The 13,342-nt window shown below is 37.6% G+C and overlaps 1 long non-coding RNA gene across 1 annotated transcript in view; it reads right to left on the bottom strand.

The window, feature by feature from the left end:
- Positions 1 to 1,072: 1,072 nt before the first annotated feature.
- Positions 1,073 to 13,342, bottom strand: part of LOC129467805 (uncharacterized) — a 47,486-nt gene continuing 35,216 nt past the window's right edge. Inside the window, exon 3 of the long non-coding RNA XR_008652477.2 lies at positions 1,073 to 1,126. This is a non-coding gene — a long non-coding RNA (uncharacterized lncRNA). The remainder of the gene's footprint in view (positions 1,127 to 13,342) is intronic.

Here is a 13,342-nt window from a genome sequence, read left to right as displayed (position 1 = left end):
CATCACAATTAGAACTAGATAAACAAGAGCAAACCAACCCAAAAGCTAGTAGAAGACAAGAAATAACCTAAATCAGAGCTGAACTGATGGAAACTGAGATGCTAAAAACCATTCCAAAAATCAACAAAGACAAGAATTGATTCTTTGAAAAAATTAATAAGGTAAATAGACCACAGCTAGAATAATAAAGAAGAAAAGAGAGAACATCCAAGTAAGCATAATTAGGAATGACAAGGGGGACATTACCACTGACCCCACAGAAATACAAATAACCAACAGACTACTATGAACACCTCTATGCACACAAACTAGAAAATCTAGAAGAAATGGATACATCCTCCCAAGACTGAATCAAGAAGAATCTGAACCCACGAACAGTCTAATTACAAGCTCTGAAGTTGAATCAGTAATAAATAGCCTACCAACAACCACAAAAAAAATCCCTTGACCAGCCAGATTCATAGCTGAATTCTAGAAGATGTACAAAGAAGAGCTAGCACCATTCCTACTAAAACTGTTCCAAAAAATTGACAAGGAGAAACTCCTCCCCAACTCATTCTATGAGACCAGCATCATCCTGATACCAAAACCTGGCAGACACACACATACACACACACACACACAAAAAAAAAAAAACACTTTAGACCAATATCCTGGATGAACACAGATGCAAAAATCCTCAAGAAAATATTAGCAAACTGAATCCAACAGCATACCAAAAAGCTAACAATTCACCACAATCAAGTAGGCTTTATCCCTGGGATGCAAGTTTCGTTTAACATATGCAAATCAATAAATGTAACTCATCAAATAAACAAAACTAAAGACAAAAACCACATGATTATCTCAATAGATGCAGAAAAGGCTTTCAATAGAATTCAACATCCATTCATGTTAAAAAAAAACCAGAGGTAGCCTCTTCCATTGTCCCTTGATTTAGCTGTGGGGTAAAATATTGCAGTACATAATGCAATGTTGAGTCCAATACCTGGCTCAGTTTCCATGGTTTTCCTTGGAACTGATACTCTGGGCATGAAATGACACTGAGGCGCAACATGTAGACTAGCTCTGGGTGGCATTTCTTCCAATATGGTCTTCTGTTGTTTTCTGTATCAGCAATTGATCACTGAAAAGAGAAAATAAAACGGTAAGGAGAAAGTTAGCTTACCACCCAATTAGCCAGTGAAGTAACTAAAACCGGAAAGCATACAGAAGAGCAGGCTGAATCCACTTGATATAAAGTAATGAAAAGAAAATTGCTCTCAGCATCCCCACCTTATTGTACAAAAAACTTCTAAAATGAAATAAATGCACTGCCACTTCTGGTTTTTTAATAACAAATTTCCATTAGTTACTGAGGAAAGTAAAAGGACCTTTGCCTCTCCCTGAGCTGAACACTTATGGACAAAACATGAAACAGTTTCCTCCTCAATGTGTTTAAAAGTTAAGCACATGTAGCCAAAAAATGATAGGGCACAGAAGAGGCCAATACCAGCCAACAAAAGGCATGGGTTTTGTTTGGTTTAATGAATGAAAAACCTTGGCTTCCAAATAATTCTCAGAAAGAATTATTATTCTAGAGAAAAGACTGGATTATCTATTTTTCTTTAGAGAAAAGATATCACAAAATTGTTATATGTAGTGGCAACCAAAGAGTATGCAAACAGGGAAGGAAACTATTGTACAGACTTTTAGGCAGTTACTTAATTTTAAAAAATCGTTCTATTTTCCTCTATGTTTTTTGGTAGTTATAGTATTTGTCACCTTTTGAAAATCTGTGCTTTATTTTGGATTATTTTGTCATCCTAGATTAATGTCCTCTTTTATGTCTAAATAGTACTTCCGAATAGCTTATTCATTGAATAATGATTAATTTTTATAAATCATTTTATGTTTTAAAGAATGGAATTAGCCTTCAAAGGCCCAAGGCAGTAGTACTTATTGTATCTCACTTATTTGAAGAAATTACTTATTTAAATAACAAATAAAAGTCAAACAGCACAGAGGGAGTAAAGTTCATATAATAAGATACAATTTCTTCCTCTTTAGAAATGAATGCAATCTGATATGAACAAGCCATTCAAATACTTAATAAGGTTCTGGGGAAGAAATAAATATATACCACATTGACAGCAAGCTTTGCATCTGTATTTTACATCAGATTCATTCTTTCATTAAACAAATAATTGTTGACCTCTGCATAGACTGGGCATTATGCTGCTGTGGGGTTATCATTATTTTTTTAACTATAATGTATTTTATTCACTACATTAGTCAGGGCTCTTTTGCTTGCCAGTGACAGAAACCCAATTCAAACTATTGATATTAAAAATATGTATATATTGGCTCACATACTTGAATAAGAATGCAACTTAAAAATAGATCTATCAAAATTATCAGAAATTTCCTCTGTCTCCTTATTGACTTTATTCTTAGACTGGTTCAACCATTGTGTTGGCTAAATGGCCACCACCAGTTCCAACTTAGGACCTCAGTGAAAAGTCAGTGGTTTTCCAAGAGTCCCAGCTTAAGCCCCAGTGCTTGTGTCCATTGGCTGTGATTGATTCATTTTATGTTATGTGACTATTCTTAAACCAATTACTATGACTGAAAGGAACCAATATACTACTTTATCAAGTTCATGTCTGCCCCTGGAGCCAAGAGAGAAGTAAGCCTCATCCAAGTGACCAGGAATGAAATAGTGGACCAATGCTTCCTCAATTAAAAGGAGGGAATGGATACCTGAGAGGAAAAAAATAACACCTACCCAGTACAACTATATGCAAGGAGCTACAGAATAGAGTAAGACATAAGTATGTAAACAACTATAATGTATCTCTTTGCCTCTGTCTCTCTGCTTCTCTATCTATTTATCTATATCTGTCTACATACACAGACACACACAGTGGTGCATATTAAATGTTCAGCTGGCTCTGCAGGGGAAAATAAGTTCTGACTTACAGTGTTTTCCAATTTCCATGGTGTAAATATTCTCATCATAGCTGATTTCATGTACCAATGTGATGTCACTGAACGTGGAATTGAGGAGATATATCCACACATTCAGCTCTTCTCAGCCAGTATGAACTGTCTCCAGCATACCATTGCCATAATTAAAGATAAGGTGGGAGAAGTTTCAATCTAAGTGAACAGAAGTAGTATATGGTCTGACCCTTACAAGATGCATAGAATTTTTGCAAACTGATTATATGTGTGGCAGTATTAAAAATAATTACAGAGGCAGATCAAAGAATCAGAGTTGGAAAAATGAGAGATGTTTTATAGAACTCAAAATTGTTTTCAAACATTTAGTTTATATGAACTTGTGCCCCATATCAAGAGAGTTTGACATGGCATTTCATGGGGAAGGGGTAATTTTGGTAGCGAAGAATACTTCTATATTCTGAGGGTCTCATAAGAGTTTAGAATCCATTTAATTGCTCTACTTTTCAAAGTTATTGTTTTACTCTCAACCCTCTGTTATCAGACCTGATTTATGTGTAACTGTGAATAAACTACAGCCACTTCAAATTCTTTTTAAAATGTCCTTTATCCGCAAGAGTAATGCACTGAGAGAAATATGTCATGTTTCTCATAGACTTAGATCTATGCCAGTAGAAACATCAAAGGGATGTTGCATAAACAAGTAATATAGACTTCTGGTTTCAGCTCTGACATAAAAAGAGCTTGAAAGTCGTTACTCCTGTCCTTAAAAGAAAAAGTTGAAAGAACTGAAAAATCAATGATTTTTCTTAGACCCATCAGGAACTGAGGTTACAGGCAAGCCACCATCCAAAATCTGAAAAGAGAGAGATGAATCCAGAAAGTGACAGCCAGGATCTGCTTACCTGGAGCAGAAGCTACTGGATCAATAAACTGGCAGACAATCTTAAATGGTAATAGTGATGATTTACTGGAGACTGACGGTAGATTGGCATAAGAGTAAGAAACTACTGGAGACTACAGTCTTAGGGCAGACCCATACTTTCTTGGATTTACCTTCAGAACCTCACCAGGTTCTCACAGTGAAGATCGAAAAAAGATATCCTCATGGCTCTGTCAGGGGGAGGGAAATAATAACCAATGTGAAAAAGGCCCAGAATCTTCTCCGTAACGAAGGCCTACTCAGTGAGGGAAAAGGCTACCAGAGCCTTATCCCAGCTGGGGGAAGGATGGGAAGGGCATTCCTTACCTTTCTGTACACTCTAGCCTTTCTTTCTCATCTAAGGGGAAAATAAAGGCTATACAATGGAAACATAATTGTTAAAGTCACAGATAAGAGACATAATGCCACTAATTATATTACAGAATTTCTCTCCCCTATACCTTAGCACCACACCAGCAGGGCTCCAGAATAACAATAGTAGATTATAGCTAAAGAGCTATGGAGACCAAATTCTCTCTGATGAGGTGTGCATGGGAAAGCTCAAAGTCAAGAGAGGAGACAAAACAAGGACACTAGAGGAATTTGAAGGCCCTCAAACCTGTAGCGATGGCAAACAGCAAACACAGCCCAATTCCTAGCTAGATTATCATAAGTCCTCACACTAAAGGCCTGTTTACCTCAGTTCCTATTCCTGATACAAACATGTCAGGCTTTCAAAAAAAAGTCACATGGCATGCCAAAAGCAAGAAAGAAAAGACACAATCTGAAAAGACAAAGCAAGCATCAAAACCAAATTCAGAAATGACATATGTTGAAATAATCAGAAACGGAATTTAGAGTGGTAACTGTGATTAATATGTTAAAAGCTCTACTGAAAAAAGTAGATAATATGCGAAAACAGATGGTTGATGTAAGCAGAGAGATGGCAACTCTAAGAAATAATCAAAGGGAAATGCTAGAAATCAATGACATTGTAATAGAAATGAAGAATGCCTTTGATGGAATCACCAGTAGACTGGACATGGCCAAGTAAAGAACCAGGGAGCTTTGAAGGTAAGTGAAGAAGTGATACACTCAGGACTAGCCTTAAGCAATGGACAGTTCAACTCTTGCTGAAAGCCCAAGAAGGCATCTGATATGGTTTGACTGTGTTCCCACTCAAATCTCACCTTCAACTGTAATAAGCCCCACGTGTCAAGGGCGTAGCCAGGTGGAGATAATTGAATTATGGGGTCAGTTTCCCCCATACTCTTCTCATGGTAGTGAATAAGTCTCACGAGATCTGATGGTTTTATAAATGGGGGTTTTCCTGCACAAGTTCTCTTGCCTGCCACCATGTAAGATGTGACTTTGCTCCTCATTCGCCTTCTGCTGTGATTGTGAGCCCTCCCCAGCCATGTGGAACTGTGAGTCAATTCAACCTCTTTCCTTTATAAATTACCCAGTCTTGGGTATGTCTTTATTAGCAGTGTGAGAACAGACTAATACAGTATCCTTTACTACCCAGTAGTTTCAGGGACCACTTCTGATAAAAAGGGATAGTGGGATGGAGTAAGCAAAGTCAAATTTGACACTTTTTCTAGCCCTCTTGAACTACATCAAGATTTGACACTTTTTCTAGCCCTCTTGAACTACATCAAGATTTGACACTTTTTCTGGCCCTCTTGAACTACATCAAGATTTGACACTTTTTCTAGCCCTCTTGTACTAACACCTTTTTACAACTTCTGATAAAAAGGGATAGTAGGATGGAGTAAGCAAAGTCAAATTTGACACTTTTTCTAGCCCTCTTGTACTACATCAGTGTCTTTGCACTCCCTCCCCTTCCAACTCTCATACAGCATGATTTCTGAGTCTTAAATTAGGCATTTATAAAGTTATACAAATAAAGCTACATTGCCATATTATCTCTCTTGTAGTGTATTTGCATTACAAGCTTTATCTAATTGTGGGTTTAAGGCTTTGCTTCCTATGGAAGGAAGAGCAGACTCCAGGGAGGAGGTGGGAGATGGAGGGCCTTTTTCTTAACCCTGGAATCACATCTCTGCCCCACGCATAAGGCAGCCCTGTGGGGAATTGTTATGTGCATTGCTCTCGAGTAACAGGTGAGAACGGAGTTGAGTTCCGAGAACAGCAGTATTAGGAAGGTGAGTAGTGGGAGGCTGCAGGATAAGGATTGGCCTAAGCCTTGGGGACTAAAGAGCCAAGGGAGTGGCCTAAGCCTTGGGGACTAAAGAGCCAAGACTTCTGTGGTATCAGGACCACCTCCTTAAGTTGTTAAATCCAATGACCGGAAAAACCTGGAGAGAGTTTCAGGGTGACACCAGGTGAGAAAATCAAGCCCCGTGTGAAAAGGTTACAGAAATCTCCATCATTCCACTGAGAAAAGAGATGGCAATAAGGATTTTTAACATCAGTGAGTAAAAAGAAAAAATTATGGCCAGCTGGTCCTTTGCCAGAGGACAGAATCCAGAAGACAGCTTTGGAACATAATGTGATAGATTCAGAGCACATATTGTTACACCTTTAAATAAGCTACCTGAAGGACGATGGAAACAATCCAACTATGGATGGTTTTTTTCTTTTTTTGTTTGTTTATTTGTTTGTTTTGACACAGTGTCTCTCTCTGTCACTCAGGCTGGAGTGCAGTGGTGCGATCTCTGCACTGCAACCTCTGCCTCTCAGGTTCAAGAGATCCTGCTGCCTCAGCCTCCCAAGTAGCTGGGACTATAGACACACACCACCACTCCTGGCTAATTTTTGTATTTTGAGTACAGACGAGGTTTCACCATGTTGGCAGGCTAGTCTCAAACTCCTGACCTCAAGTGATCCACCCGCCTCAGCCTTCCAAAGCACTGGAATTACAGGTTTCATCCTTTTCTGAAGGCCAGAAGAGATATTTAAACCAGATCCAAAACCTTGATTAGATGTAACCTGGCCTGCATTCTGCTAACAATTTGGTTTTATTTCATCAAGAAACTCTAGTAACTAATACGTTCACCTGTCAAATGCAAATAGAGGGAAACCTCTCTGCAAAACTATCTGCTACTGAGTCATTTTCATTAAGAAGCCAGTCCATCTTATACCCCATCCAAAGAGTGCTTGATTATTGACAAATCAAAACTACCACAATAATAACAGGCTCTTACCTATAAAGCAATCTCACATAACTCAAGGATAATGCTACAGTGTTCTTCCACTGGAAACATCCTACTGATGCAAATGGAATCCCTGCTAGGAAGCACTGCCAAGTACTTTGAAAACAGAAAATGGTTCTACTAGCTGACTCACTTTCTTGATGAGCTTCAACTACAGTATCTCCTTTGGTGTGTTCAGAGAATCAGCATAAATGTATCCAGTAATCATTAACAGTAAGCCTGTTTTTTTATCTATTTATCTGTCTAATGTATTATAGATCCATTATGTTTCATCCAATGGCTTGCTTTCATGAGACCATCCTTACCTTATTTTTTGTTAATCTTTTAAAATTGTTTAAATTGGAGAGCCATTTTAGTTAACTGTTTCACGCAGAGCCCAATAATTTTTCAAATTTAAAATGCTTTCTTTTTCTATGCTACCCCCCAAAAATTTATTGACCTTGAATCAATGTCTCTTAAACACATCTCTCTAGCCTCCTAGCTATATTTTTTAAATCACAGATTCTGATAGAGCAGATACTTTTAGAAGTTTTAAGATTCTTAGACTTGGTTCAAAAAAATCCATTCAACTCTTGCCCTTCCACTCTAATGAGAATAATATATCAAAAGGATAGCAAATGAGAAATGGGATTATTAAACCTCAACATGAAACAAAAGATATGGTATGAAATATTTATAAGCAGAACAAGGAGCATTGATGGGAACAGAAGATGATGAGGATGATGTCTAAAATAATTAATGTCACAGAAACCATCCAGGAAAATTAACTGAATGATTGCTCTCCATTGCTATGAGTGAATGATAGTGGGAGCTGAAGGAGATTACAGGTAAATGTGGTTTTATTTACCATTGTTTTAAAAGTAGTTTCAAATTCATTGTCCATAATAAACTACTCATGCTTTGGTGATACACAGAGACTAAGATACATGTTACATTTGTTCAGAACACTTAAATGGGAATGTTTCCCTTACTTAGTAATGCAAATCTGGCAGGTGTATACAATATAGCCAATATCTTCAGTAACTAGATACTGACTTAAAACCTACACTTCCCCCTCCCTCATACCTCCTATGCAGCCATCACCAAGTCCTAAAAATCTCATGAATCCATTCCTTCTTTCCATTTCCACTATCACTAACAAGAGAAATCCTGGCTACCATCGTCTTTTACCTGCATTACTGCAATGGTTTCCTGACTGGTTGCCGATAAGTGGTTCTTACTACCACCTAACAGCAGCCAAGTGCTCCTCTTAAAATGCTCATCTTATTACATTCGCTTTTTTCTTAAAATATGTCCATATTTTCCTGTTGCTTTTAGCATAAAGACAAATTGCCTATGACTCTTTGAGTGATCTGGCCCGAATCTACATCTCCAGCCTCGCTTTGCATCACTTTGCCTCCTCTCACTCTCTCTTATCTAGGCACACTGCCCCTCTTTGAACCCCATGTTCATGTCATGCTCACTCCCAGCACAGGACCTTTGCACAGACCATTCTCCTTTCCTAGGAAGCCAATTTGCCTGCCTTCAGCTAGTTAATATCTACATATTTTCAGCTCTCAGTGATGTCATATGCGTAAAATATTATGAAAACAATAGAGGAGGCACACAACCCATTCCAGATGGAAATCAAAGACTTCCTAAAAGTCCTGGGCCTCTAGTCTGATTCATACTGGAGCTGAGTAAGGTGAAGAGGGAAGGAAGAGCCTTCCTGGCAGGGGAACAATAGAGCCAGTGGAACAGAGAAATTGGTACTGTCGGAGCCAAAATTAGTGGGAGAGGTCGAAGGGAGGTAAAGTTGTAGAAGTAGAGGGCTACTTACATAGAGCTAAAAGTCTATGGAAGAACTTTAGAGGGTTTGAGGAAAGGGCAAAAGAATATTAGATTTGCTTTGAGCGATTTTCCCATAGCCACCAGGTAGTTACAGTATTCGGATTAAGATCTCATTTTTCTAACACTCAGACCAAATGTCATTCACCAAACTCAGTACATCAGAATAACCTAGGGATTGTTAAACGCAGATTGCTGGACCTCACTACTGTAGTTTCTGATTCACTGTGTTTGGGACAGGGCCCCAAAATTTACATTTTTAACAAGTTTCCAGGTAATAATACTAAAGTTCCTAGTCCAAAGACTACACTTCGATAATCACTGCACTGAATGTTATAACTTGATAACTGAAATATAAAGCCGTTCAAAGAGATTTAACTCTAAAAAGAATAAGAAAGAAAAACTGAGGCACAGAAATGCCAAAACAATGGAAAACCCAAGAGCATAATTTTTCTTAGCAGTAAACATAACTTTAGTCTGCAAATTAACTAATCTTCTTAAATCTCATTTTCTTACCTGTAAAACAAGGTCATCAAGTGAAATGAGTGCTATAGTTCCTTCCAGTTCTAAAGGTTTACGATCCTATGACTTAGCTTCTTATTTATATTTCGTTAAGGTTTTTTTTATTAAGTTACTTGTTATTCCATAAGTATACATGTGGGTAAAAAAGAGAAGAAGAAAACAGACTAAGAGACTTTTGGGAAATAAGAGTTAAACCAAGAATTCTAACAAAAAGAGGCTGAATCATCAAGTTAATCACATATACCTATGAAAGATGGTTATCAATAAAATATCAACAAGAAGAAATTATGCAGTTTGCTAAAATTCCTGAACTTTTAAACATCTAACAACTCAATTTTTAAAAAATTTTAGATTTGGGCCATACATGTGCAAGTTTGTTACATGGGTATATGGCATGATGCTGAAGTTTGGAGTTGTAATGATCCTGTCATCCAAGTAGTGAGCATAGTACCCCATAGGTAGTTTTCCAACACTTGCCTGTCTCCTTCCCTCCCCTGTTTTGGAATCCCCAGTGTCTATTGTTCCCATCTTTGTCGGTTATTCCCAATGTTTAGCTCCCACTTTTCTGTTTCTGCATTAATTCGCTTAGGACAATGGCCACCAGCTGCATCCACGTTGCTGAAAACAACACGATTTTGTTTTTGTTTTTGTTTTTTTATAGCTGCACAGTATTCCATGGTATATATGTACCACATTTTCTTTATTCAGTTCACCATTGATGGGCACCTGGGCTTATTTCATGTCTTTGCTATCATGTATAATGCTGCAATAAACATACAAGTTTAGGTGTCTTTTTGGTAGAATGATTTATTTTATTTTCGGTATATACCCGGTAATGTAATTGCTGGGTTAAATGCTAATTCTATTTTTAATTCTTTGACAACTGATTTTTTAAAGCATCTTTCTAAATGGGTGTTTTTATCTGAAACATAACCCAGGTGTTACTTTCTCTTTACCAAACATCTCAAACTATTCTTCTTTGCCAGAAATGCCATCTTATTAGCTAAGATTCCCATGGTGAGATAAATTTTAAAGTACCATCCAAATAGTAAAGTGTCCAGCATCTATGTAATATTAATGAGGGATCATTTTCTTTCCAAATGAAACATCAAAAAATGTTTTAATAAGATTTTACATAGTTCCAATTTTCTTTTTTTGATCAAATGCCATGCTTTTTCAATTAGTTCTTTAAAACCACCAGATTGTTATATTTTTATTTTTTACTGATTAGATATTGGGAATTAAATAGTATCTGATATTTTCCCTGTAGGTATTGATTCTCTTTTCAATTAATGCCCTCTAAATAACTGTCTTTGTTGTTCATATTAAATTGGCAGCTAGATTCTAAACAAGTGCTATTAACTTTGTCATAACCCTGAAATTAGGAGAAATTAATAATGGGTTGGGGGCAGGGTTGGGGATACAAAAGATGGACAGCAGTGACTCTAAGAAATATGGCATTGAAATTGGGACTAATTCACAACTTCAGGGGGGTCTACTTTTCTGTCAATGAAAAAGACTTGTTAATTAATTGCTCACTTCTATCTGTCATGTACCTGTCTTTAATTTGACCCCTCTATGTAATAATAATTCTTTGCTCTTTTCAAAGGCTTTCTCTCAAAGTGCACTTCTTATGTTGCCTTTGGCCCACAAATGGCCACCTTTTTCACAATTACATACTCTTGAAGATACCTGATGATGAGGATGAAATTCCAGCTCTTTGTGGAGGTTTTTACAGATTACAAAGTGACAGAATCCTACCTCAAACTTGGTTACATAAAATAGAATAATTTGTTGGAAGGATGCCAGGATACTTCTTAGAAATGAAGGAAAAGCTGCAGGATCAGGGAAACTCAGATGAACTTAGTGACTGTCACCAGAGGCCCAAGCACAGCTTGTTTTATCTTCCTTCCTCTTTTTTCTTTTTTTTTTTTTTTTTTTTTTTTTTGAGACGGAGTCTTGCTTTGTCACCCAGGCTGGAGTGCAGTGGCGCGATCTCGGCTCACTGCAAGCTCCGCCTCCCGGGTTCACGCCATTCTCCTGCCTCAGCCTCTCCGAGTAGCTGGGACTACAGGCGCCCGCCACCACGCCCGGCTAATTTTTTGTATTTTTGGTAGAGACGGGGTTTCACCGTGGTCTCGATCTCCTGACCTCGTGATCCGCCCGCCTCGGCCTCCCAAAGTGCTGAGATTACAAGCGTGAGCCACCGCGCCCGGCCCTTCCTCTTTTTTCTGAGTTCTTCTTTGTGTACCTTCATCTGATTATACTGCAGGAAGGCTTTCACCATACTGGACCTAGACTGGCCCTGGCGGGGTCATGTGCCATCCCTTGGCCCAATCACTTTAGCAAAAGGAACATAATATTATAAGTCTAGCCTAGGCCACATCCCATTCTTCTGCCAATTAAAATGTCCAAAGGAGAAGTGCCTTGCCTGGTAACTTTCCGGTTATATTGGGAGGAAAAGTCAAAGAAAGGTTTGTTTGTTCCCAAACAAATAAAACAATATTTCCATTACTATTGCAGTGTAACCAACCACACCAACTTTAGTGGCATAAAACCACCATTATATTTTCTGTACCCAAGAGTAGTGCATGTGATGTATTTCTGGAAGAGCATATTTGAAACTAATTCCATTCAAGAAATTCCAGAATATTTTTTAAAATTAGGTGTCCCTTATTATAAAAGCAACTTTAATAAAGACTGTGCATAGCAATGTACCTGTAGGTTTGATACCTCAACTTACAGCCAAAGTTTCCTCTTTAAGTCAAAACTGCAAAGGATATCTTGGTGCTATTAATAAAAATAATAAACAACAAAAAGTATAACACTAAGGGAATTGATGGCTACCTAGGAGGTGTTAACAGAGTATAGTAAACCCAAGGACAATGAAGCCCAACCACACATTCATTACTTTGACATGTTCAGCAATGAGGTGAGATAGTCAATTATTAATGGTAGCACTGAGACCAAGGGCCTAACCATGCCTTTATGGTTATTAAATGTTATTTGGTGTTTGTTCTCTCAAATTCTTTTTGTGTTGCTTGCTTATGACCTTCCTATTGCTCTTTTGGGTATGTTAAATAGTCAAGCATTTCTAAAGAATTGTTTCTAATCATCTGTATGGAGGAAACTCTTCAGGTACCTATCTGAACATAATTTTCTTTGTGATTCACAAAATGATATTAAAAGATAGATCAGCCTACAAAAAGACAAATCGTTCCAATTCACCTTTTAATGATCCAATATGAGGAACTGTATTTTTATTTGCCTGCTAAAGACTTGCTGTCATTTCACTAGTATTTTATTGATGGCAATTAGATAATGTCATTTATGCCCCATAATACTAAAATAATGCACTGTTAATAAGCTTTTCATTGTTGAATGGCCTTCCTTAAACTTCATCCTTCAGTACTCATTTAGTACATTGCATACCTTAATAAATTCTCAAACATTGCTCTGATTTTTACACTTACTGTCATTTGGTGCTATTTCATTCAGAAGAAACACAACACTGGAACAATGTAAAGCACACCAGGCCAAGTAACAACTGACCATCTTTCAAGTCCTCTCTTTGTTTGAGTTACATTAAGAGCAGTAATAAGAGAAAATTCTAGATGGAAAGGAAAGCATGTTGTTCAAAGCCAAGACAGACAAAAGAGAAGTTGTCTTTTTTTATTTCCATCCTTAACCTTGCAAAATAAGAGAGGCCATGTCCTCTGGCAAGAAGGAGCACAGAGGGCAGCAGTTATTTCTGAGAACAGACGTAGAGATAGATGTATTTGTCCTCCTATCACAAATACCCACTGTGTCCTAATTATACATCTTCCAGGATGAAGTAAAGGTAAGAGGACTTGAACACCTTTCTGTATTTTGCCTTATCAAGAATGATAAAAAGTGTCAAGACAGAAGTTAGGACTCACTCTCAGGAGTAATACAACAATTTAAGGAT

Source organism: Symphalangus syndactylus, chromosome 18 (genome assembly GCF_028878055.3).
Source record: "Symphalangus syndactylus isolate Jambi chromosome 18, NHGRI_mSymSyn1-v2.1_pri, whole genome shotgun sequence".
Taxonomy (NCBI): Eukaryota; Metazoa; Chordata; class Mammalia; order Primates; family Hylobatidae; genus Symphalangus; species Symphalangus syndactylus.
Note: the sequence above shows the minus strand (reverse complement) of the source record. Positions and strands in the feature narration are given on the sequence as shown.